This window comes from Camellia sinensis, chromosome 7, assembly GCF_055761805.1.
Source record: "Camellia sinensis isolate YWXY chromosome 7, ASM5576180v1, whole genome shotgun sequence".
Taxonomy (NCBI): domain Eukaryota; kingdom Viridiplantae; phylum Streptophyta; class Magnoliopsida; order Ericales; family Theaceae; genus Camellia; species Camellia sinensis.
Window position 1 is genome coordinate 148860643 of NC_138967.1, and position 27539 is coordinate 148888181.

The 27539-nt window shown below is 34.3% G+C and overlaps 2 non-coding genes and 1 pseudogene across 2 annotated transcripts; 1 reads left to right on the top strand and 2 right to left on the bottom strand.

The window, feature by feature from the left end:
* Positions 1 to 5761: 5761 nt before the first annotated feature.
* LOC145796488 (small nucleolar RNA SNORD96 family) lies at positions 5762 to 5855 on the bottom strand. The gene has a single exon (XR_014336955.1). It is a non-coding gene; the product is annotated as a small nucleolar RNA SNORD96 family (small nucleolar RNA).
* Positions 5856 to 8710: 2855 nt separating this feature from the next.
* LOC114315366 (small nucleolar RNA SNORD96 family) lies at positions 8711 to 8804 on the top strand. The gene has a single exon (XR_003647760.2). It is a non-coding gene; the product is annotated as a small nucleolar RNA SNORD96 family (small nucleolar RNA).
* Positions 8805 to 16536: 7732 nt separating this feature from the next.
* Positions 16537 to 17196, bottom strand: LOC145796202 (receptor like protein 27 pseudogene; annotated as a pseudogene).
* Between the last annotated feature and the right edge of the window lie 10343 nt (positions 17197 to 27539).

A 27539-nucleotide genomic window follows, 5' to 3' on the forward strand; every position in this document is an offset into this window, starting at 1 on the left:
GAAATATTATAAAAAAATATAAATGCTCAGACTATTTTATTCTTTTCAATTCTCTACTAAGTAATAACAATACTAATATGTCTTTAATATTTTAATTTTTTTGGCAAGATTAAATAAAAATATGTTTTATTTTATTTTTTAAAAAATAAATAAATTTATTTTTTAAATTAAATAAATTGAATAAATAAAACATCAATAAAAATTTATGTTATTTTTTAAATAAAATTATTTTAAAAATAATGAAATTAAATAAAATACCAACAAAAAATTAAAATAAAACATCAATAAAAATTAAATAAATTTATTTTACTTTATTTTTTTTTTAATTGAGATTTTTATATATTATTTTATTTTACTAAATACAATATATAATGAAATCAAATACTTTGAGAGCAAATGTGTCATTTTATAATTTAATGGAATTACAATCCCACCATCCCTACCACACATCTCCCTAAGACACAATAATCCAACATATATGAAATTCATAGTTTGGTGAGACTCCTAATCTGGCTTACAAATTCTCAACAAAACAATGGACTCCGTGATGGATTGGACATGGAGTCCAATCCCACTCTCCAATCATGTGTTTGGGATCCACCTAAAAATGTAACATATGTTTGAGCATTTTTTTGCCTTGAGTGATTTCTTTTTAAAATTTATGTCAATTTTTTTTGACTTGTTTTTTTGGTTTGTCCAGTGTTAAAATAAATCTCAAATAGTGATCTTATGAACTATTTGGTCATCCATTTTTCTTATGAATCCAAAGGTCTCATTCTAGTGTAAATTACATAAATGACCAAGTATAAAACACTCGTGTGTTATGTATTGAGAGATAAATATAAATTTTCTTACAATGTTGAAATTTTCGGAACATAACATTCTAAAAAAATTCCTTAATGTACTTTTTTCAAACGTAACTCCAAAAATATAACACTCCAATATAACATATTAAAACTTCATTTAGTGTACTTTTCTTAAACGTAAGAATATAATATTCTAAAAAAACTCCTTAATGTACTTTTCTCAAACGTAATAATCTAAAAAAAATTTCATAGTGTATTTTTTCCAAACGTAACACTCTAATTAATGTAATACACAAAAATTCCTTAATTTACTTTTTTTTAACGTAGCACTCTAATGTAAAACCAGAAAATCATACTAACAGAACTATAGATTTTCACGCTCAACAATCAACCCTTCAACCACTAATCCCCCACAAAAAGAATCTTCCACACCTCACCTTTCCATTCTCATTCCAAAAACAAATCAAAAAATTAAAAAAATGAATCACAAAATGACATTCACTTAAACTCAAATGGCACCAAATCAAATAAATTTAACTTTTTAAAACAAAGGGACTAATTGGTTCCAAAAAAAAAAACGCTTAGGACTATATGGATCAACATTATCTTATATAGAATTTATGAGTAAATTTTCCTAAATTGTTTTTTAAAAATAATTCACTGAAGATTAAAAACAAAAAGCCAACTGCTTTTGGCTCTTTTATTTTTTTGTCTTTAAGATTTTTATTTTGAATTTTAATTTTTTATTTTTTACTTTATTATCCGTCAAATTGAGTAGAATCCAAAAATATAAATTTTTTAGAAAATTACAAAAAAAAAAATCCTAAGATTTGACCTTAATAACAAATAAAACCTCACATTTTCAATTGTATCAGTTGAAATCCTGATTATTATTATTATTATTTTTTTAAATAGACTCAATGCCAACGATCCGTTAAATAAACTAGCAGAAATTTTGTTTGTAACACGCGTGTCACTTTATATAAACAGAGATGAACGGATGGTTAGGATTATATAAATGGAGATGACCAGGTGGTTAGAATTGTATGTAATTTTAAATTGTAGGATTTAAATTGATACAATTACAATGTGGGATTTTATTTGTTATTGAAGTCAAAATTTTGGATTTTTTTTTGTAATTTTTCCTAAAATTTTATAACAATTTTTACAAAAATTCACTAAAAAAAAAAACAATGTAAAAGTTATGAGGACATTACTATACAAGTTTAAAAATTAGACTCAATTTTCAAGTCTAATTATAAAAATTACATATCGTTAGACCTAGAAAATGAGTCTAGAAGGTGGACTTGTATATCCATTTCCATAAGAATGCATATCACCTATCCCAATGAATTGAGCTTTTCGTGTCCCATCATCGAACTCAGATTTTTTTAAAAAAAAATAGTAAATTACACTAATGATCCCTATAATTTGGGACTTGCATCATTTTGGTTCATGACTTTTCAATTGTGATACATTTGATCATGAATTTTGAATCTCGTTCTAAATAAGAACAATTGAAGATACTATTGGCAAAATAGTCAATTTGATAAAATATAAATTAGTTTGACAAAAATAAATATTAAAAAAATATTTTTAAATTTTTAAAAATTATTTCTACACACCAAAGATAAAATTATATAAAAATGATAAATCTTTTACATTTTTATTATTTTTATTTTTTTACCAAATTAATTTTTAATATATGTTTGGATGATGATCATGTAATGAGCGGTTGTATTTGTTGATGTTTTCGGATGATTACCATGTAATAGATAGTTATATTTGTTGTTAACAGATATTTTTGGATGGTTATCATGTAATGGATGGTTATTGGACTTTTAATGTGTAATAAATATGTTTAATATACAAAATATTTTTAATTTTAGATTTCTTGATTTAATAGATTAGTTTAATAAGGATCTCAAATATTTCACCATGTTTGACTTTTGAAAACATAAAAACTAATATAACAAAATAAAGATATCAAAAAACATTATTTAAAAAAATTATTTCTACTCTGTCAAAAGATAAAATTATATAAATATGATGTGTTTTTAATTTTTTTTCACCAATTTAATTTTTAATTTCTTAAACAAATTGAAAATAGATTGTAAAAACCAAACTAAACACAACTTTATAACCAATAAAGTTATAACATTATTCATTAAAAAAAAAGACTATTACATTTCAAACATACATACAAGTTAACCACCACAAAATAAATTGTCTAACGACTTTGTCCTTAAAATAGACCATTTGTAAAGAAAATATCTTTGATTGTTCTTATTTAAAATAAGATTCAAAATTCAGAATCAAATGTATTACAATTAAACACAAGCCCCTAAAAGGACTAATTCGCCCTTAACAAAATTAAACCCCAACCATACAATATATATATACTAGTTTAAAAAAGCCCCGTGCTGTTGTTACAGTATGTTTAAGTTTTATATTTTGATAATTTTTTAAAAATTTCAACTATTGTTTTATGAAATTGAATAAAATAAATCATTAGATATATCATAAAATTATGTGGTATATGTATCATTTTTTGATGATGTAGACTCCAATTCTATTACCATATCATTTTGGGTGAATTTATGAGTCTTTAACATTTCTTCCAAATTTATAAAAAAAAAAATTATGGTGTATAGTTTTTCGCAACAGATAAATATAAAACAAATACTAAGATAATTCTCCCTTCTAAAAAAATTACTACGATAATTCACTGAACTAATAAAAACGTGTAAGAAAATACATATATATATATATATATATATATATATATAAATGACTAATTTTATTAATACATAAATCATACTCGTATAACAAATGATCAATTTTATTAATAAGTAAATCATTAAGTAAATTAACAATTTTTAATGATATGAAAAATATTTTTCAGTTAACCATTTTGTTAATAAATAAATCATTAAATCAATTAACAATTTTTAATGATATGATAAATATTTTTTAATAAATAGTTTTGATAATTTATTATTGCATAGAAGAATAGTTTTTTTTTTTTTTTCCTGAGCATTGTGTTAAATTAAAATTTATAACAAACAATAGTTGTAATTTTTAGTATTATAAAACTGATTCATTTTTCAAATAAACCTTACGAGTGTATTTGTAATTTGTTGAAAAATAAAAGATTTATATTTCATAATTGACCAAGAATGTTTGCGTAATTACGAAAAAAAACTTTCAGTTAACATATAGACCACCATTAGTAAATTATTGAAAATGAAAGGACAAAATCGAAAACAAAAGATGAACCTCAAGCAGGTAAATAGTTCTTATATATATATTAGTTTACATAGGCCTGTGCAAGGTACGGACTATTATTACAGTATATTTAAATTTTATATTTTAATAATTTTTTTTAATTTTAAATTTTGACTACTGTTTTATGAAATTGAAAAGAATAAATCATTAAATATATGATAGAATTATGTGGTATGATATGTATCATTTTTTTATTTGTTATACACCCAATGATGTCTATCCCAATTCTATTACAATATCATTTTGAGTGAATTTATGAGTTTTTAACATTTCTTTCGAATTTATAAATAAAAAAAAAACCAAAAACAAAATCATGGTGTGTAACTTTTCTCAACAGATAATTATAAAACAAATACTAAGATAATTCTCCCGTCTAAAAAAAATTACTAAGATAAATGACTGAACTAATAAAGGAGCAGAAGAAAATACATCCATATAATGACTAATTTTATTAATAAATAAATCATACTCGCATAATAAATGATTAATTTTATTCATAAGTAATTAACAATTTTTGATGATATGAAAAATATTTTTCAATTAACCATTTTGTTAATAAATAAATCATTAAGTCAATTAACAAATTTTCATGATATGAGAAATATTTTTCAATAAAAAATTTTGATAATTTATTATTGTATAGGAGAATAGTTTTTTTTCCTTGGGTATTGTGTTAAATTAAAATTTATAATAAACAATAATTGTAATTTCTAATATTATAGGAATGATTCATATTTTAAACAAATTTTATGAGTGTATTTGTAATTTATTGAAAAGTAAATATTTATGTTTCATAATTGACCAAGAATATTTGCATAATTACAAAAAAACCTATTTCATAATTGACCAAGAATGTTTATGTAATTAAAAAAAAAAAAACTTCTTGCATAATTGACAAAGAATGTTTGTATAATTATGAAAAAAAACTTTTACTCAACATATAAGCAATCATTAGTAAATTATTCAAAATGAAAGAATAATTTATATATATAGATATAGACAGGATTTCAAAAATCAGATGGCATTTCTGAAATTCGCCTTAGGCCCCGACGAACTCAGGGCCGGCCCTGTTTTTTAAGCATTTTTTATCAAATTTAATTTGAAAAGAGAAAAAGAGAAAACGGGTGATTGTTGAAAAATAGAATTTGGTACACAATATAGTAAGGCCTAATATGAAAACTTGCTTTTAAATTATATCACCTCTCTAATTTTTTTTTATGTATTTTTAAAAAAATAAAAAAATTAGCTTTTGACTAATTTTTCAAAACAACCATACGAAAGCAAATAAACAAAATTCACATTGAACTTTATTGGATTGTCGAACGGAGGTACTAAAGCTTGTTATTCAAAATTTCATTCGATTTGTTTATCTTTTAATAATAATAATTGCATTCTCAATTTTCAATCTATACTATAAAAAGGGTTCGTATAATAAATTTAAAAGATAAAAAAATATATTGAAAATTTTAATGCATATTTACCTTTCAATCAAGATATTAATTTCTTATTTAAATTTCTCTTTGATCAATCAAATATTTAACCTTTACTTAAATTTAAAAAAATAAAATAATAAGAGACTAAAAACTTTTAATCATTTTTAATTTTTCGTGACTTGAGGTTAAATTGAACAGCAATTGAAATTATTCTACCAAAGAAGAAGAAAATGAAGGCCTCAGAATTGCAGAAAAGTCAGCAAGGCTTTTTAAAGCCATTCGGTCCCGAAAGATGGTGTTATTGTTTTTCTGATATCCTCAGTGGCCAAAACCATATCAACAAAGCAGATCAAAACTAATAGCAGAGAAGAGAGGAATACAAAACCATATCCTCAGTGTTATTGATCAAAACTATATATACATATATATCTATTTTTTGAATTCCCAAATGGTAATAGCAGAAACTCAAACAACAGAGACACACCAAACATTTTATCAAACACTTAATAAGCAAGGAATATAGAACCAAATGATAGAAAATGGGTTGATTTTGCGAAACCCAAAATCAAAATCAAATTCGTGAAACCCAACCAACTCTTCATAAAAGTGTAAGAAAAATCAAATTCTCATATATTAATACAAAAAAATCAACAATACTCACAGGGCTGGTATGAAGATGAATGATTTTGCGAATCGTTCTTTTGATGATCTCTGTGATGATCGATTGATGATCTCTATGGCTATGGGCTGGCATGTGAAGCGCCTCATCGAAAACAAAAATCTGAAGCGCCTCGCCTCATGAAAACAAAAAATCTGATCTTGAATCTCATGAAACCCAAAAAATCGAATCCGATCTCGAATCAAAACCCTCCTGAGATCGGTCTCCGACATCATTCTGGTCATCGGGATTTGAAGAGAAATGTCCATCTCTGGCGATGTTGATGACTCTTTCGAATGTGGAAGCCATTCCTTTTGCAGTGGCTAATTGAAGGGGGTTGGGTCTACAGCAAGGGAATGGGTTCTGATGGAGAGAGAGAGAGAGAGAGAGAGAGAGAGAGAGAGAGAGAGAGAGAGAGAGGGAGGGTTATGTGTTCAAAATTTGAAAATTGAAACAAAGAGAGATTTTGAGCAGAGAGGAGCACCTGAGCTGAGAGACATTTTGAACCATTAGATCTTGATTGTAATTGATCTCAGCCCTTGGATTAAGTAAGACATTTTCAGCCCTTGGATTGAAGCAATCTAAAGGTCCAAATTTTGACACATATATATTTTCAGTTTTTGAATTCAAAATAGCCCTTCTATTGTTATATAGACTAGCGTATGCCCGTGCTTGAAGGCACGGTGTAAATAATATTGGGATTAGAATATAATTGTAATCCCAACCCTTCAATATAAAAACACTTTCACGAGGCAAACTAAGAAATAGACAAATATCATTGTATATGAGCCAATATGCAAAAACACTTTGATGAACACTGTGATATTGTTTTTTGCACATAAACTGCTTCATACAGACAACATAAATGCTTCACTAAAACAATGAATAGAACTCACTTGAGAAGATGGGATGCCATTAGCAACTCAAGCTCTCCACCCCATACATAAGGTTTTCGAATTCTTTCCACATACGCATCAAAGTCTCCTTCAATGAACCTAAAGCCCATGAAGAGAATGAATAAACACTTGCATTCAAATTTAACCATGTGCAATAACACTACCTATACACTTATCAAAAAGCTCACCATTCAGGTAGACTTATGAAAGAGACTGAATGGTGAGCTTTTTGATAAGTGTATAGGTAGTGTTATTGCACATGGTTAAATTTGAATGCAAGTGTTTATTCATTCTCTTCATGGGTTTTAGGTTCATTGAAGGAGACTTTGATGCGTATGTGGAAAGAATTCGAAAACCTTATGTATGGGGTGGAGAGCTTGAGTTGCTGATGGCATCCCATCTTCTCAAGTGAGTTCTATTCATTGTTTTAGTGAAGCATTTATGTTGTCTGTATGAAGCAGTTTATGTGCAAAAAACAATATCACAGTGTTCATCAAAGTGTTTTTGCATATTGGCTCATATACAATGATATTTGTCTATTTATTAGTTTGCCTCGTGAAAGTGTTTTTATATTGAAGGGTTGGGATTACAATTATATTCTAATCCCAATAATATTTACACCGTGCCTTCAAGCACGGGCATACGCTAGTCTATATAACAATAGAAGGGCTATTTTGAATTCAAAACTGAAAATATATATGTGTCAAAATTTGGACCTTTAGATTGCTTCAATCCAATGGCTGAAAATGGCTTACTCAATCCAAGGGCTGATATCAATTACAATCAGGATCTAATGGTTCAAAATGTCTCTCAGCTCACGTGCTACTCTCTGCTCAAAATCTCTCTTTGTTTCAATTTTCAAATTTTGAACACACAACCCTTCCTCTCTCTCTCTCTCTCTCTCTCTCTCTCTCTCTCTCTCTCCATCAGAACCCATTCCCTAGCTGTAGACCCAACCCCCTTCAATTAGCCACTGCAAAAGGAATGGCTTCCACATTCGAAAGAGTCATCAACATCGCCAGAGATGGACATTTCTCTTCAAATCCCGATGACCAGAACGATGTTGGAGACCGATCTCAGGAGGGTTTTGATTCGAGATCGGATTCGATTTTTGGGGTTTCATGAGATTCAAGATCAGATTTTTTGTTTTCATGAGGTGAGGCGCTTCAGATTTTTGTTTTCGGTGAGGCGCTTCACATGCCAGCCCATAGCCACAGAGATCATCAATCGATCATCACAGAGATCATCAAAAGAACGATTCGCAAAATCATTCATCTTCATACCAGCCCTGTGAGTATTGTTGATTTTTCTGTATTAATATATGAGAATTTGATTTTTCTTACACTTTTATGAAGAGTTGGTTGGGTTTCACGAATTTGATTTTGATTTTGGGTTTGGGTTTGGGTTTCGCAAAATCAACCCATTTTCTATCATTTGGTTCTATATTCCTTGCTTATTAAGTGTTTGATAAAATGTTTGGTGTGTCTCTGTTGTTTGAGTTTCTACTATTATCATTTGGGAATTCAAAAAACAGATATATATATAGTTTTGATCAATAACACTGAGGATATGGTTTTGTATTCCTCTCTTCTCTGCTATTAGTTTTGATCTGCTTTGTTGATATGGTTTTGGCCACTGAGGATATCAGAAAAACAATAACACCATCTTTCGGGACCGAATGGCTTTAAAAAGCCTTGCTGACTTTTCTGCAATTCTGAGGCCTTCATTTTCTTCTTCTTTGGTAGAATAATTTTAATTGCTGTTCAATTTAACCTCAAGTCATGAAAAATTAAAAATGATTAAAAGTTTTTAGTCTCTTATTATTTTATTTTTTTAAATTTAAGTAAAGGTTAAATATTTGATTGATCAAAGAGAAATTTAAATAAGAAATTAATATCTTGATTGAAAGGTAAATATGCATTAAAATTTTCAATATTTTTTTATTTATCTTTTAAATTTATTATATGAACCCTTTTTATAGTATAGATTGAAAATTGAGAATGCAATTATTATTATTAAAAGATAAACAAATCGAATGAAATTTTGAATAACAAGCTTTAGTACCTCCGTCCGACAATCCAATAAAGTTCAATGTGAATTTTGTTTATTTGCTTTCGTATGGTTGTTTTGAAAAATTAGTCAAAAGTTAATTTTTTTATTTTTTTAAAAATACATTAAAAAAAATTAGAGATGTGATATAATTTAAAAGCAAGTTTTCATATTAGGCCTTACTATATTGTGTACCAAATTCTATTTTTCAACAATCACCCGTTTTCTCTTTTTCTCTTTTCAAATTAAATTTGATAAAAAATGCTTAAAAAATCATTACCAAACCCCTTCATCAATGGTTCAAATTGAAGAAGAGTCATTATTTATCAAAATATAAACTCATCAAATCTTTTGTTTTAATTTGACAACATTAAATATTTAAAAAGATAATCTTTTTTATTAAATTTGATTCAAATTTTTTGAAAAATAGAGTGAGAAAATAAAAAAAATTGTTAAAAAAATATTAAAATAGTTCATATCAAATCAATTTTTTTTTATCTAAATTTAAAATTTAATTAGACAAAATTATATGATGAAAGAATTACATATAGTCTAAAAAAAGCAGTTTTTTGATAGAGCTATTATATTGCACTTTCTATTTGTTTGGTTTAGTTTTTAAAATATGAGTTGAATCAAAAAAATAAAAAAAAGTTTGTTCGATTAATAAATTTTTAAAATGCAATTCAAAACTTACTTTTCTCTCACCTCTTTTTTTTTGTTATTAATAAATCAATTAATATTTTTTTCTCTTTTTTCTCTTATTTTTTTATATTCTACATATCAATCAATTAAATTTTCTTTCACACTTACCTATTCAATTAAAAATAAAATAATAAAATTAAAATTAACTCAAATTTATTTTTAAAATTCATAACCAAATAAATTTTTAATTCTTTAAATTCTTTTAACAACTTATTTTTTTAAATGTAACTTAAAATTTATTTAAAAAACTAAACCAAATAAAGCCTAAAATCGAATTATTTCCATACATTCTTGCTTTTCAGACCATTACCCCTCAAAAGTGAGAAAGAGAAAGAGGCAAGCAAAGTTACCTCTACAGGGGGGAAAACTGAGGTTGTGTGTTGGTTTAATTTTGGTATTATGATTTTTTTTTTTTTTAGAGTTGTGATTTGGTTGTGAAATTGTATATTGAGTTTTGAAAAAATAAAATTTATTTAGCTATGAATTTTGAAAATAATTTTTGAATTTTAAATTTTAAAAAGGGCGATTGAATCTATCCAGTCGTCTGTCTGGACATTTTCCCACCAATGTTTAATATCTGTAGTCATATTTGTTTCTCGTGTATCTTTTGTGATTAATTTTATGATTAGTTTTATTGTTGTTGAAGCTATGATATGGGTAAAGGTAGAATCTGAGCCTATTACAACTTTTAGCCTTTGAGGACCAGTTGAGGTGGTGTTTTAAATTGTTTCCTAGCTGCTGGAATAGTGGATGTACTCCTCAAAGTATTTATTTTTGTTGTGTGTAGAACAAGAACCATGGCAAAAGATGCAATAGCCCTAATGGATCATTTGGGTTGCAGAAAAGCCCATGTTTTTGGCCATTCAATGGGTTAGTCCATGACTCTTATCTCCATTGAAATTGTTATCTTACTCTTTAACACAAATTTGAACTCATGGATGCATAATGCTGGCTCTAGATTTTATATAATGGGTTGCATACTTATTGTTTATCATGATAATTGAGTTAATTACTTTTAGTTGTCTTATACTTTTAGTTGCATAATTATTTTATATAATCTGTTTTTATTTTGGACGAAACTAGCTCCAATGTTTAATATCTGTAGTTATATTTGTTTCCCGTGTATCTTTTGTGATTAATTTTATGATTAGTTTTATTGTTGTTGAAACTATGATATGGGTAAAGGTAGAATCTGAGCCTATTACAACTTTTAGCCTTTGAGGACCAGTTGAGGTGGTGTTTTAAATTGTTTCCTAGCTGCTGGAATAGTGGATGTACTCCTCAAAGAATTTATTTTTGTTGTGTGCAGAACAAGAACCATGGCAAAAGATGCAATAGCCCTAATGGATCATTTGGGTTGCAGAAAAGCCCATGTTTTTGGCCATTCAATGGGTTAGTCCATGACTCTTATCTCCATTGAAATTGTTATCTTACTCTTTAAACACAAATTTGAACTCATGGATGCATAATGCTGGCTCTAGATTTTATATAATGGGTTGCATACTTATTGTTTATCATGATAATTGAGTAAATTACTTTTAGTTGTCTTATACTTTTAGTTGCATACTTATTTTATATAATCTGTTTTTATTTTGGACGAAACTAGCTCCAATGTTTAATATCTGTAGTTATATTTGTTTCCCGTGTATCTTTTGTGATTAATTTTATGATTAGTTGTATTGTAGTTGAAACTTGCTATGTTCTGACTTCTAAGCTCTAACCAGTTGAGTGCATTAACTGCAATTTAGAAGTAAATGAATTGTCTATCATCAAGCAGTTCTAACATTTGGATATGAGCAATTCAAATGTACATTGCCACTTGATGTATGCATGAACATATGATTTACTAGGAAGTTATGTAACCATGGTGGTGATGGATCAGATAGCCAATTTAATATTGTCATTTCTCAGAGAGCAGAATGGATCTAGTATCTAGGAGTTTTTGCTAACATGGAAACCAGAGCAAATCAAGTCTATGATGCTGTAAGTACACAAATTATCGCATTTATTTACCACTATCTAAAGTTAATTAAGTACCATGTTTTCATGAATTAGTCAATACATGGATTTCATATTTGGTTAGATTTCAGATTTGTTTATTAGATGTTATAAATATGGTTAGATTTATCAAGTTTACTGCTAATCGATGGATTTCAGATTTGGTATTTATAGATGGATTTCATATTTCTCAAGTTATAAATATGGTATTTATAGATGGATTTCATACTTCTCAAGTTATAAATATGGTTAAATATTTACAGAATCTGTTGGTTTCAGATTCTAAGAATTTTTTAAACTGAAATGGAGTACTTGGGTTTTTTAACTACTTTCATGTTGTTGTTGCTCTGTAAAATATTCTCACTCATTATGAAAGAAGTGAATATCACAAAGAGCTTAACATTCTCTATGATTTCAAGAGCGGGGTTATCTTTTCTTTGTTTGGTTTTTTTTCTGTTATTATAACCCTGCTAGTAAACAAGGGCAAGCAAGCATAGGATTAGTATCCAGAGTTTAAAGTGCATTTTCTTTGGCTGAGTGGATGAGATAAAGGCTGAAATGGAGTACTTGGGTTTTTAAATTACTTTCATATTGTTGCTCTGTAAAATATTCTCACTCTCTCTATGGGAGTTTGCATTTTAAGATTAGTATCCAGAATTTGGTAATGAGGTGCAGTGTTGAAGAGAATGAAAGAGTAGAGAAAAAATGTAAGATGTTTTACCAAAGGTCCTTCACCATGCTGTTTTGTTTCAAAACAAAAACAGGACAAATTGAATCTCATAACAACAGTGCATTGTCCAAGTTTTGTACCAATATAAAAACCTCAAACATCAAATGTCACATTCACAATGAAAGGCATTATTTATCAACCAAAAAAAATCACACAAAGGCATTATTGTTGTTTCTGGTGCATTCTAATTCTAAACACTTATGAGTTTGCTAAATACTTTTGAAATACTGATATGAAGTTTTTTTATATTTATTGGGTTTTTTTTGTGTTTTTCTATTGTTTTTTCTTTCTTTCTTTGGGAGTGAGGATTGGTAAGCTGTGATAAATTTTCTTTTTGTTGTGGCAAGGTGTTGGTTGGATATTTTGCTTATGGTCATGTATTGCTTAACAAATATTCCAATTTTATTTAGAATTTTCAAAAGTATTCAGAATTTTCAGTTCAAGCTTGGAAGCAAAATGAATCTGAATGGGTGATTTGGGTTTTTGGACAAAGTAAATGGGGGTTTTGGGGCTATATTGATTTGTAAATCATGGGGGAATTAAGTTAGTTAGAGTTTGTTGTTGAATTGCCAAGCAAAGAGTTTGCTTTTTGAATTTTTATTTGTGAGTATATTTTTATTTTATTTGAGATAATGCAGAAGAATATGGATTAGTTTTGGATATAGATTGTATAGATTTTATTTAGATATAGATTGTATAGATTTTTTTATTTATATATAGATTTTTTACAAAGAATCTGGATATAGATTTTTTATATTATCTTTGTGAAGAAGAAAGGGAGGCCACGAAAGTATGAATCAGATGGTAACTTGAAACTGCCATCTATATCATCACCACCACCAGGTTTTTCTTTCTCACCTCCTTTTCCTTCTTCTTCTTCTTCTTTTGAGTCCTCTTCTTCCAAAAGGGGTCGTGGTAGACCACTTGCTTCTGTTAACTGCCAGCTGCTTGCTTCTTTAGGTGAGTTCAAATCAAGCCTTTAAATTAACCTTTTCCCTTGAGATTGATAATTTAGTTGTGTACAACCTTTTCCTTTGCTGCAATTCAAGACTTCCTCCATCAAACACATTGAAAACAATAGGTATGGTTTAACTTGATTTTTATTTTTTTTGAAGTACATTAGTTATTGTGATTTGTAGGTTCTGGATGAAGTCTTAACGAGGCGGAAAGAGACTGAATGGTGAGCTTTTTGATAAGTGTATAGGTAGTGTTATTGCACATGGTTAAATTTGAATGCAAGTGTTTATTCATTCTCTTCATGGGTTTTAGGTTCATTGAAGGAGACTTTGATGCGTATGTGGAAAGAATTCGAAAACCTTATGTATGGGGTGGAGAGCTTGAGTTGCTGATGGCATCCCATCTTCTCAAGTGAGTTCTATTCATTGTTTTAGTGAAGCATTTATGTTGTCTGTATGACGCAGTTTATGTGCAAAAAACAATATCACAGTGTTCATCAAAGTGTTTTTGCATATTGGCTCATATACAATGATATTTGTCTATTTATTAGTTTGCCTCGTGAAAGTGTTTTTATATTGAAGGGTTGGGATTACAATTATATTCTAATCTCAATATTATTTACACCGTGCCTTCAGGCACGGGCATACGCTAGTATTTTATAATTTAATAGTTTAAGGTAAAGATGCATATAGTATGTATATTTTTTTGGGGTTAATAGTAGAACCTCGGCCTTGAATAGAGAATCTCAGGTTACAATTTGTACTTAGGTGGATCTGACCATCTCTCAACATAACTTAGACTGAACTTGGACAACCTTTCAACCTGCTCAAATTGCACTTCTAAATAGATCCTTAGCAGTTTCTTTTCTTTTCTTCCCCGTATGGATTTTGATAGTCTTAATTTGGAGTTGGAGACTTTTCAAGGATAGAAGTTTGTTGAAAACTTGGTCGCCCAACTTCCTAATTTTGGGTGCTGGGTTGGAAGTCTTCCCAATTTGTTGATTTTAGAAAATTTGTGCTGCGTACTCGAAAGAGTCGGTTCGTAAAACGTGGCCCCGTATTGAGCCTAATTCGGCTATCCCAAATCCAACCCTAAACAAAATTCAAATCCCAGACCAGCCCACTGTACTAATATGTATGGGCTAATTTGGAACTTTGAACAAATCTTGCTATAGTCGAATTATTTGAAATATGACGAGCCTTATCTGAGTCACATTCTTCAAAGTTTTGTTTCAAGTACACAACATACAATATTTATTAGGGGGAAAAAAATTGCACAACTTAAATGCCTAGCATATTCATAGTATTCCAAAAATATAATAGTAACAAAAAAAAATAAAAAAAAAACATAATTTCAAATTATTCAGGGTGGAAGTTCAAACTACTATTACTACCACTACTAAAAAAAGCCTAATAATCATCCATTTCATTATGACCATCCAAAAATATTTGTTAACAACAAAAACAACCATCTATTACATGATAATTATCCAAAAACATCAATAAAAACAATCACCCATTACATTATCATTATTCAAACGCATACTAAAAATTAATTAGGTAAAAATATAAAAATGTAAAAGATTTATTATTTTTATATAATTTTATGTTTGGTGGGTAGAAATAATTTTTAAAAATTCAAAATTAACTTTTTGACATTTATTTTTATTAAATTAGTTTATATTTTATCAAATTGATGAATTTGCCCTTGAAATGAAGCATTTTTTTTGTTTGCAAAGGAAACAATATCTTCAATTATTTTTATTTGGAACGAGATTCAAAACTAAGAGTCAAATATATCACAATTAAAATATTATGAATTAAAGTAACACAAGTCCCAAATTAAAGGAATCATTAATATAATTCGCCCCAAAAAATACATGATGGTTACTGGAATTTTTCTAATCCTACCTTATGTTCACATGATTCATATAGTAGTATTGCCATGAAGTTAGAGATTCTCTATATCCAAAATCTCATGATCCCTGTACTTAATGAACAATCAACCATATGATATGCCAAGAATCTCAAAATACAGAAAACTCAAGACACAATTATGTCAAGAATCTCAAAATACAGAAAACTCACGACACAATTATGTGATTGAGAGTGCTTTTAATACATGGGAATGGAAATTTTGGGTAAGACGATCTATGCCATTCTATAAGTAGAAGCTAGCTAGAGTACACATTTCATAAATATATCGTGAAAGCATTATACATAAATAATTCAATAAATTTAGAAACGCGCCCCAAAGGAAATAACTTGTGAAACAATACATAATCAACTTCGATTTTCGTGTCCCTCCTTTTCTCCCTGCTCAGCTTGCGCTATTTCCTTCCAAAATTCTCGATGAACCATTCATGGTACCTTGTGGTTATTTTGTGCCCAATAACCATCCCAACTACTATCCCACGCACATATCCCGCGCATATGAAAATCCATTCAACTTTACTTGGGAACGTTGAACCATTATCTTGTTCTAAGTTCAATGGTGGTGATTCCTCTAACTTTCCACATTTCCTTGATAAAGGGTCTCTGCACAATCCTGAATCCCCCTCGTACGAATTGTTCTCGAATGTGTTGAATTGTTTCCCATGTGGAATAGGTCCAGTGAGATGGTTATTTGAGACATTTAAAAATTCAAGGAAAGTGAGAAGTGCTAGTTGCTGGGGGATTTCTCCCTAGAGCTTGTTTTGAGAAAGGTCCAAAGATTCAAGGTTTGTTAGGTTCCCGAAGCATGATGGGATTCCACCATTAAGGTTATTGTTGGAAAGGTTAAGCAGCTTAAGCCCCTTAAGGTTTCCAATAAATTCTGGAATCAATCCTTCAAATTTGTTGCTTGAGAGATCAATGACAGTGAAGATATTCAGGATCTCCTGATATTCTGTATTTACACCTTTGTTTGTAATGTTCATTGTGTACCAATAGCCATCACCCCAAATGTCATTGTTCGTGCGAACTTCAATGATTGTGTCCATATATTTCATCTTGTCGACATCAAAAAATTTCACTGCATTCTAATTTTGAAAGTATTTTGATGGCAAATCGCCAGTAAAACCATTATGAGAGAGGTCAATGATGTGCAAATTTGGTAACTCTAACTTAATTTTGGGATTCCCTATAGCACCATAGAATTTGTTGGATCGCAAGATAAGAACCTGTAACTTCGTAAGATCTCCTAACCATAAGGGGAATGTATTGTCGATCAGATTATTTGAGAGATCAAGAATCTCAAGCTCGGTACAACTTGCCAATGATCTTGGCACCTTCCCTTGTAATTTATTATCACTGAAGTCAATCATCTTCAATTTGTTTCCTCTATTGTATGAGTGAGGAATGGGACCCTGAAAGTTGTTACCTTTGAGATTTAGAACTTTCAAAGAATCACTGAAGTTACTCAAACATGGAAGAATAGTTCCAATCAAATTGTTATTAGACAAATCAAGAACATAAAGAGAACTCAATTGACAGATCAATGGTGGAAGTTCTCCTGTCAATCCGTTGTGTGAGACACTATAAGAGCAGGTGGATAATGGTGGTATTGGCAACGGTCCTTGTAGTCTGTTATAAGAAAGGTCTAACTTGAGTAAATTATCCCATGGAAGGATATCTGGATTTTTCTCAAAGCCTGCTAGAGAGTTATTCCGAAGATATATTTCTACACCTATATTCAACATCCTGAAGACACCCCATTTTTGACCGTCCTCAAGACTTGGACGTCACCGTTTGAACACTCGGTGATCATCTATGTTCGTGTTCGTCTTGAGTTCTCGGAGGTCTTGGCCACGCGCCTTGTCTCAAGACCGCTCGACTTGCCTGTTTTGTGTTTGGTTTTGCACCAAATACTTGTATTTTGCTTTTGAGGGGCAGGGAATGGCCTGCTGGCCATCCCCACACCTCACCGGCCATGGCTTGAGGCCACCGGCCATTGTTTTGTTGCCATCGGCCAAATGTTTGGTCAGTCGGCACTTATGTTAGGTGTATCAGCTCTTTGTGTGGTCGGCCGGCCATTTATTTGGCCGATAGGCTCTTTTTTTGGCCGATACCTCCTTTTTTCCTTTTTCAGGAATGGTGCATGCCAGCTGTGCCAGCTGGAGTGCACGGACTTGTCCTCCATACACGTGTATGGAGGATTTGCCCCTTTTGCACCTTTTTGTTCTAAGCTTCTTGGAAAAGATTGCACCCTTTGCTCAAGCTTCTTGAGGAAGCTTGGACCTTTGTCTTAGCTTCCTTAAGAAGCTTGGACCTTTGAGTTAGCTTCCTTGAGAAGCTTGCCCCCCTTGACCCTTTTGTATTAGCTTCCCTTAGAAGCTTAGCACTTTGTCTTCCTCTATAAAAGGAAGCCTTCCCCCTCCTTTGAGGAGGTTGAGCAAAAATCAGATATATATGTGATATATACACCACTCTCTCTCTCTATATCTCCCTCTCTCTTTTCATTTGTGTGTGTTAGAGGACCTAAAAGGGTGTTTTGTTCTTAGTTTTGCACTAAGACACCTAGTATTACACCATACCTCGATTTTGGAGGTGTTGAGAGTTTGTTCTTGGAGTTTTGAGTCGGTTTTGATCAGAAAAAGGGGACTGGACTTGCTGTTCTTGAAGTGTTCTTCAAGGGTAAACACTTTTGCTTTATATTCCCCAATCTTGCACTAGCTTTTAACCCACTTTGCATGCTATTTTGAGCTTTGTGTATAACTGATAAAAACTCTGATTTTTCATGCTTAAGATGTTTCATTAAGGTCTCTTTTGTGTTTGGGGTCGACCTCCTCCTCTTAGGCCTTGTTTGGACCCTTTTGTGCCTTCTTTGGTAGAGCTTTGAATGCTTTTGTGCATTGGCCTTCTCACCACTGAAATCCAGGGGATTTTCAATGGTGAAGAAGAGGTTTTGAAGCCTTGCATAGGGGAGGGACACCCCTCTCCCTTTGTGTCTCATTTGTTCATGTTTTTGGCTCATAAGGGTAACATGCATGCTTAGTTTTGTTTGGTCTTGTTTCAGAGGTTATTTGGAGTTTATTTAGCATGTTTTACCTCTTTTCTATGTTGGTTTATTGACCCCTTGCATGCATAATATACTTGCCTTGTATTCCTCCATTTTGCCTAGAAATGCATCTTGTCTTTAGACCTCCATGCTTGCATGTTCTAGCTTGACTTCATGAAGCTTTTGGTCATATTTCATCATACTTAAGGTCTGTTGGGTGCTGATTTGATCATGTTTGCCATGTTTGGTATAGCCTCTTTGCATTTTGGCTTGTGAGCCTTGAGTGTGTGAGTCATTAGCTTGCATTACCTAGGCTATTTCAGTGATTTGAATCACTTATTATACCATTTCAGTCCATGTTTCATGCTTACATGCTTGCCTTTGCTACCCTTTCAATGCCTTGAAGAGTTGTGGACTTATACTCCATGTTTGGGCCTTGGTGTATGCTTCTTTGTTCAAATCATTTAGAGGTCATCTAAGTGGGTTTTGGGGGTTATTTTGGCATATTATAACTCTGTTTTTCATCACATAATCCATGCCATGTTTGGTTGGGGTGGGTGTAGAGCAATGCTCCCTTTTGTGGCTTTGAATGCCCTTTGTTTTGGGCCCATTTCTTGGCATGTTTTGATCATGTTCTATGCATGCTTTAGTCTTGTTTTGGAGTGCCTTAGGACTGTTTTAAGCCATTTTGGTCCTTTGGGGTTTGGTTGACATAGCTATGGTTTGGACCCCTTTGTTGGCTTCAAGTTTTGGTCATTATTACATGCCTTACTTGCATAACATGGTTGATTTGGCATCATCCTCTATGCATTTTCAGAGTTTAACATGTTGGTCTAATGTCCATGCTTATCATCTTTTGAGTGTTCTTGAAAGTTACCTTTTGTGCCTTAGCTTTAGGCCCATTGGTGTGCATGTTTGCATGAGCATTTGTCCTTCATTTGCATCATCTTTGGCCACTGTTTATGGCAAGGATAAGGTCTTCCCTTTGCGGTTTAAGTCCACCATTGCATGTTTTGACATGTTGCATTACTTTGGTTTCATGCTTGCATTGTCTCATCTTTGCACGTTTCCATGTTGTTTAGCTAGTTGCATTCCATATCCTAGCTTGCGTGATTGGTTGCATTGCATTGTATCTTGCATGTTTGGCACATTACACTTGGCATGTTTGTTACCTTAGCCTTATATTGCATGCTTGAGACATGTTGCATACTTGAGTCACATTGCATACTTGCATTACATTTTGCTTGGTTTGGGGTGTCAAACCAAGCATGAGGAATGAGGGGCGTTCATACTCAAAGTGACGTAACGCGCCTCAATCCTCGGTCGCCGATGTCCTTGATCTCAAGATGATAGGGCGTGTAGCACTCATGTGTTTTGTTGCATTCATTCACATTGAAATGCATACTTGACTTCTTGGACCATCACGCATTGAAATGCGCGATTGGTGGTCCGAGGGTCGAGTACCAAACTCCCTTGAGCCCATAGCGTGATAGGGAGAGTGGCCATGCACACATTGCTTTGAAAATTCCATATCATGCACTGTCTGCCCTCTGCTGCTGTCAAAACAGGGCTCTGCAGGAAGAAATGGCCGGCCGACCACTTTTGGTGCCGACCGACCATCAGTGTCCAGCCGGTGGTTCAATATTTGGTCGATAAGCCTATTCCCATGGCCGGTGGAACTGAATTATGGCCGGTGACGCTCCACAACACTCAGGGAGTGATTTAGAAGGACTCTGGAAGCTTTCATAAATATCAGAGGAGCAAGGCAGTGTAAACAGAGGCAACAGTGGCATGGTACCGGGTTTCCGGGCGAGACGAATCGAGCATGCATCATCCCATCATTCCGAGGCAAGGCTGCGGCCATCTTCCTTCTGCACTTAATTCGTTAATCAATTAGAAGTTCTATAATTAATTAAGTAGTTAATCATTTATTTGGTTGTGTATTATTCTTTCGGACCCTCCGAGCGAGGGCAATTGTGTAATAAGTGCGTGTGAGTGTGTGTATGTCTTCCAACCCCTACTTCTTTCTCCCTTTTATTTACTTGCTTTCAATGGTTAGTATTAGGGCATATTTAAATTAGCATACCTTATGCTATGCATGCGTGCATCCATACATTTGTCTTGCATGCACTGGGCTTGGCGCATCATACTAACTGCATTGTATTTCAATTCCAAGTTGAAATAGAGGAACCCATGCATTCAACTTGGAATTTAAATACAATGCAACTAGTATGATGCGCCGAGCCCGATGCATGCAATACAGATGAATGATGCAAACATGCATAGCATAAAGATGCTAATTGAAACGTGCCCTGGAACTAACCATCATAAACGGTTAAGTAAAAGGGAGAAAGAAGTGGAGGTTGGAAGACATGCATCACACGTACGCACGCTTATTACACAATTGCGCCCTCTCGAGGGAGGGACTGAAAGAATAATACAAATTAATTAACTAATAAGCTAATTAAATATTACACAACACTTAACTAATTAAACAAATTAACTAAGCTACTAAAGTAGTAAAGAGGCCTCGGGAAGAGGGACAAATGCATGCATGCTCGGCTTCGCTCGGAAATCCATCACCATACTCATGTTGCCTCTGTTTACACTGCTCTGCACCTCTGAGGACTGCAAAAGTCTTAAGGATGCTTCTGGATCACCTTCTGGGTGCTGTGAGATGCCACCTGCCAAGATATGAAGTCACCGGCCACGGGAAAATGGTCATCGACCATTGGTAAGGCTCTCGACCAACAATAATTAGCCGATCGGCACTGCGGATAGCTGATCGGCCATCTTTTCCTGCAGAATGCTGTTATTGCTGCAGTAGAGGGCAAACAGAGCATGCCAATGCATTTTCAAGGAAATGTTTGCACAACCACCCTCCTCATCATGTTTGAGACTCAAAGGAGTATGGTTCTCGACCCTCGGGCCATCAATCACGCATTCCAATGCATGATGACCCAAGGTGCCAAATGTGCATTTTGATGTCAAATGAAAAGCACACAAATACATAGAAGAGCGCCAACCTCTATCATGATTTATCAAGAGGCAAGGGATGCAAACATGCACAATGCTATGCACCCTAAACATGCAAGCAAACCAATGCAACATGAGCATGTGAACAAACATGCAAACATGCAAGCACGTAACAACATATCAAACATATGGCAAAATGCAAGCTAACGAGGATGCAAAATGAAACTTAAGCATGCAATAACATGCAATGAGCCGAGTACGCAACAACATACAAGGCGAGCATGCAACAACATACAAAGGATGGACTTACACCAAGATTGATAGCTCTCTAATAGGTCCAAAACAGTGGCCAAAGTGAAGAATTGGAGGCATGAAAATGCAAAACAATCATGCACATGTGAGTGGTCCAACTCTTAGGCAACCATGCACACTCCTCAAGCATGGGCAAGATGCGATAAATATGAGAATATGGCAATGCATTAAGCTCTGAAAATATGTAAGGAATGATGCCAAATCAACCAAGTAAAGCAAGCAAAGCATGTAAGAAGGTCCAAGGCCTAAGGCTAATCAAGAGGCTCAAACCATGGCCATACAAGGCAAGTCCCAAAGGGTGAAAGGGACTCAAAACAGTCCCAACGCAGGTCGAGACAAGGCCAAAAACACACTTAGATGGCATCCAAATGGCCTAAGCATGGAAGCATACGCAATGATCCGTTCAAGAAGCATAAGACCACAACTCTTTAAGGCATTAAAGGAGTGATAAGTGTAAGTTTATAAGCATGGAATATGGACTGAAATAACATTACAAGTGATGCCAAACCACTGAAACGATCAAAATAGGGCATGCTAGCAACTTGGACACTTAAAGCTAACAAGCTAGATTGCATGGTGGCTATACAAAACAAGGCAAGCATGACCAAAACAATGAAAAACAGAGCTTAAGCATGCAACAACAAGGCTAAAAGTTTCATGGTGTTAAGCCAAAATAATGCTAAAAACACATGTTACAACATGATGCATGTTAAGGCCAAATCATGGGATTACAAGACAATTGTATGAAGCATACATGGCATGTCTAAACCAACTCAAAACAGAGGTGTATCATGGCAAAACAAAGCCTAATACATACTGAAATGAAGCTAAAACAAGTTAAACACATATGCTACCACATAAGCCACTTATGCAAGCATTAAAGACAACAAGGAGAGTGGATGACCCTCTCCTATTTAGGACCTCGAAACCACCTCTCCACCACTGAAATTCCTCTGGATTTCAGTGGTAGAGAGGTCATGCACAGACCAAAGCAATGGCCAAAAGGTATGGGCTAAAACAAGGCCTAACAAGGCCTTGGAGGGGGGAAGACAACCCCAAACCTCAAAGTGACTTTAAACAAAGTTCTAAAGCACACAAAATCAGAGCTTTTATCAGTTATAGTCGAAGCTCAAAACAATATGCAAAAATGGCTAAAAGCCTAAGCCAAAATGGGGTAACTAAAGTAAGGAACTCACCCTTGTAGAACCTCTTCAAGAACACCACTCCAGCAGGTTTCTCTGATCAAAATCAACTCAAGAGCCCTAACAACAACTCTCTAATGCCTTAACAACCCAAGGGTGGTGTAATGCTAGGTGTTCAAGTGCAAAAGTAAGACAAAAACTTACTTTTGAGGCACAAAATAGAATCAAACAAAGGAGTATAGATATAAAACTATATCTCACTCTCTAACCCTAATTTTCTGAACCCTGGAGGAGGGATGAGGGGCTCCCTCTTTATAGAGGCTCAAATCCTCAAGCTTCCAAGAGAAGCTAAACAAGAGGCAAATCCCTCCATACACGTGTATGGAGGGAGTGAATAATGGGTGCCAGCTGTGCCAGTTGGCACAAAATATCTGCATAAAGCAGATGAACAGGGTTCGGCCAGCAAAAATGGCCGATCAACCAACACAATGGTTGGTCGACCAAATATAGTGCCGATCGGCCAAGACTCTTGGTTAGTGGCAAGAAAAAGAGGCCGATGGCCTCATGCCATGGCCGATGGGTTTAGGGGATGGAAAACAAGCCACCCTCTTCCCTTAGAAGCAAAAAGCACAAGTGTTTGGTCCAAGACCAGGCACAAAACAGACACGTTGAGAGATCTTGAGGCAAGGCGCGTAGCCGAGACCTCCGAGAACTCAAAACAAACACGAACATGGATGATCATCGAGTGTTCAAACAATGACGTTCAAGTCTTGAGGACGGTCAAAAATGGGGTGTCTACAGTTGCCCCTCTTTGACAGAACTCGAAAGTCATAACAATGACGAGAGTGAATGTCAAAGCCCAGAGACGACCCATTTTTGACAAGGCCGAAGACTTAGACAAGCATGCAAGATAGCAAGATATGTGCTCGAAGGCAGGGGCAAAATGCAAAAACAATGCACAAAGCCGAATATAACTTTTGATCATGCAAACAACGTTGTAACGAAGCATAACATGCAACAGTTTTAAGCAAGCCAAAAACCAAACTACATTACAATGCAGAAAGGATACAAGAGAATTATATAATTCTTGCTACGTCTCACGTGGAGAATACAATACCTGTCCGGTTCGTCTAGTCGTGCCAGCTTCAAATGAACCGTACATACAATATCATTCCTGCAAAAGGAAGAAACTTGACAGGTACAACATTGTTAGAAACATGCATAGCAATGCAAGTGAAAAGTGCATGACAACGCAAGTGAAGGGGTGCATGACAATGCGGGTGGAAGGGGTGCATAACAATGTAACCCAAGTGTGTGCATAACAATGCGATTTGAAACAGGCATAACAATGCAAGGAGGGCACGCACGACAACACGAGCCGAGTGGTGCATAACAATGCAATTTGAAACATAAACATATGTAAGTAAAGCATACGTGACAACGTATAGCAATGTGTATAATGATACGAAACTTGAACACATATAAGTAAAGCACACGCGACAACGTGTACAATGTGTATAATAATGCGAAAATGAAGAAAGGTGCATAAACACATGTAAGTAAAGCATACGCGAAAACGTATACAATGTGTGTAACAATGCAAAGAAGGTGCATAAACACATGTAAGTAAAGCATACGCGAAAATGCATGCAATGTGTGTAACAATGTAAAGAAGGTGCATAAACACATGTAAGTAAAGCATACGCGAAAACGCATGCAATGTGTGTAACAATGCAAAGAAGGTGCATAAACACATGTAAGTAAAGCATACACGAAAACGCATGCAATGTGTGTAACAATGCAAAGAAGGTGCATAAACACATGTAAGTAAAGCATACGCGAAAACGTATGCAATGTGTGTAACAATGCAAGAGGGGTGCATAAACACATATAAGTAAAGCATATGCGAAAACGTATGCAATGTGTGTAATAATGCAAAAGGGGGAGAAGGGGGTTAGTAAGGGTTAGTAAGGGTTAATTACGTCCACATGCAGCACGCTAGTGGAGAAAAGTTAGAGTTACGTCCACACGCGGCACGCTAGTGGAGAAAAGTTAGATACGTCCACACACGGCACGCGAGTGGAGAAAAGTTAGAGTTACGTCCACACGCGGCATGCGAGTGGAGAAAAGTTAGATACGTCCACACATGGCACATGAGTGGAGAAAAGTTAGATAGGTCGCAAGATAATGCACATGAAATATGCAACAATGCGAGAGATTGACATGCATGATAATGCAAATGGAAGATGCATGACAATGCGAGTTGTTCGAAATGTATGACAATGCAAATGAAAGATGCATGACAATGCACGTTATTGAAATGCATGACAATGCGAATTATTGAAATGCATGACAATGCATGACTTATTGGAATGCATGACAATACAAATGAGACACGCATGACAATGCATGAATTGAAATGCAGACGAAAGATGCGCGAAAATGCACGTAATTGAAATGCATGACAATGCATGATTTATTGAAATGCATGACAATGCAAACTATTGGGATGCACTACAATGCAAATGAGACACGCATGATAATGTATGAACTGAAATGCATGACAATGCATGAACTATTGGAATGCATGACAATGCGTGATTTATTGAAATGCATGACAATGTATGATTTATTGAAATGCATGACAATGCAAATGAACTCAAATGTGTGACAACGCACGTTTGTTTTTTGAAATGCATGACAATGCAAATAAACTCAAATGCGTGACAACGCACGTTTTTTGAAATGCATGACAATGCAAATAAACTCAAATGCATGACAACGCACGTTTTTTAAAATGCATGACAATGCAAATGAACTCAAATGCGCGACAACGCACATTTTTTGAAATGCATGACAATACAAATGAACTCAAATGCGCGACAACGCACATTTTTTGAAATGCATGACAAAACTCAAATGCGCGACAATGCACGTTTCTTGGAATGCATGACAATGCAAATGGACAGCGCATAAAAATGCCAGTTGTGCGCGTTACAACCCGTGTAGACGTGCATAACGATGCAACCTATGTGTGTTTATCGTAAACAAGGCAAAACATTGTAATGCAACGTATTTTTAAAAAGTTATTGAATTTTCCAAGATACCAAGGAAAAGGATACATCTTGCGCGTACTGAGCATCGCATACAGGAAACACGGTTCGAGGTCAACACGAAGGCCGGTCAAGGTTCAAAAGTGCACTTTCTTGCACTGTCTTGAGTGATGAAGGTGCCAAACCACATAACTGACCCAACCAAGGGTGTGGGAGGCTCACCGACCCAAGGGGAGGCCACCGGCCATCCATCGGCGACAAAATGAGATCATTGGCCAACTATTTAGCCGATCGGCTAACAATTTGGCCGATCGGCCAAAAATGGCAAAGTCGGGGCAGTTTCGACATTTAGCCACGGGTCCTTAAATATAGGGCCTCAAACCTTATATTTCCACTTCCTCCAAGCTCGAAAAACCCTCCCCTCTCTCTCTAGGTGATTTTCCAACCTTCGATCTTCATTTTTCTCGTGTTTTCACCATTTTTTCGTCATTCGATTCGCGAAACCCTCCTCGTTTCGCACGTTTTGAACCGAACAAATCTTAGCTTCAGTGTACTTTTCTCGATTTCCACCACTTGGGCTTTGTTTCCCCCAAGTTTACCTCGATCTTTGTGCCTTTTTCGAACTCTGACCTTTCCGTCCATTTTTCACCGTCTCAGGGTTGACTTTGGGATTGACTTTTCACATTCTTGCCTGCTTTTCATGCTTTTGGCCATTTTCACACTATTCTTGAGATGGCAGACGACATTCTAGGCGGTGGGGCTCCCTCGGAGTTGGACATGGACCTTGAGGTCGAGCTCCTGCCTCTTCATATCCGGACGTTCGATCCGGCGGTTTATAGGCTAGCGATACATGTGTTGCCTCCCGACGGCATCCGCCACTTTCGGAGCTGTGCACGAGGCGCGCCACTGGAGTTTTCGTTGCGCGAACCAGAGTCTCATCTGTCCTATGGCGCTTCTGAGGTACACTCTTCCCCTGTTTCATTTTCTGCAATGTGGAACATATAACTGCAATAGTCGATTCTGTTCTTTAACTGCTTAACTCAGACACACTAGTACATTGCATGCTTTAGTTCACTGCGAGCACACCCGCACCCGATATCTGTTTGAATCTGAACACGTGTACACACGCTGTATTTTCACTGAACCACCCAAATACACTGATACATCATATGCTGTAGTTCACTGCAATCACACCCGCACCCGATATCTGTTTGAATCTGAATATGTGCACACACGCTGTATTTTCACTAATTTTGAGCATATTCAATACTGTATTTGTAACACTGCTTCGCAACTATTTGTTTTGACCACAGGGAGATTCCCATGCCTTCCGGGGGTATGAGAACGTTGCCGCCCGAGATTGGTACATGGAGCTGCCCGACGCGGTTCGTCGTACTGTCGACCGAGCCGGCTTTGGGACCTTCTACATGGGACTTTCGCGCCTCACTGCGAGTAGGCCCCTTCTTGCTGCTCTGGTGGAGAGGTGGTGGGATACCACCGACTCTTTCCACCTCTCTGCCATCGGGGAGATGACGATGACTCCCTTCGACTTCTCCATGCTC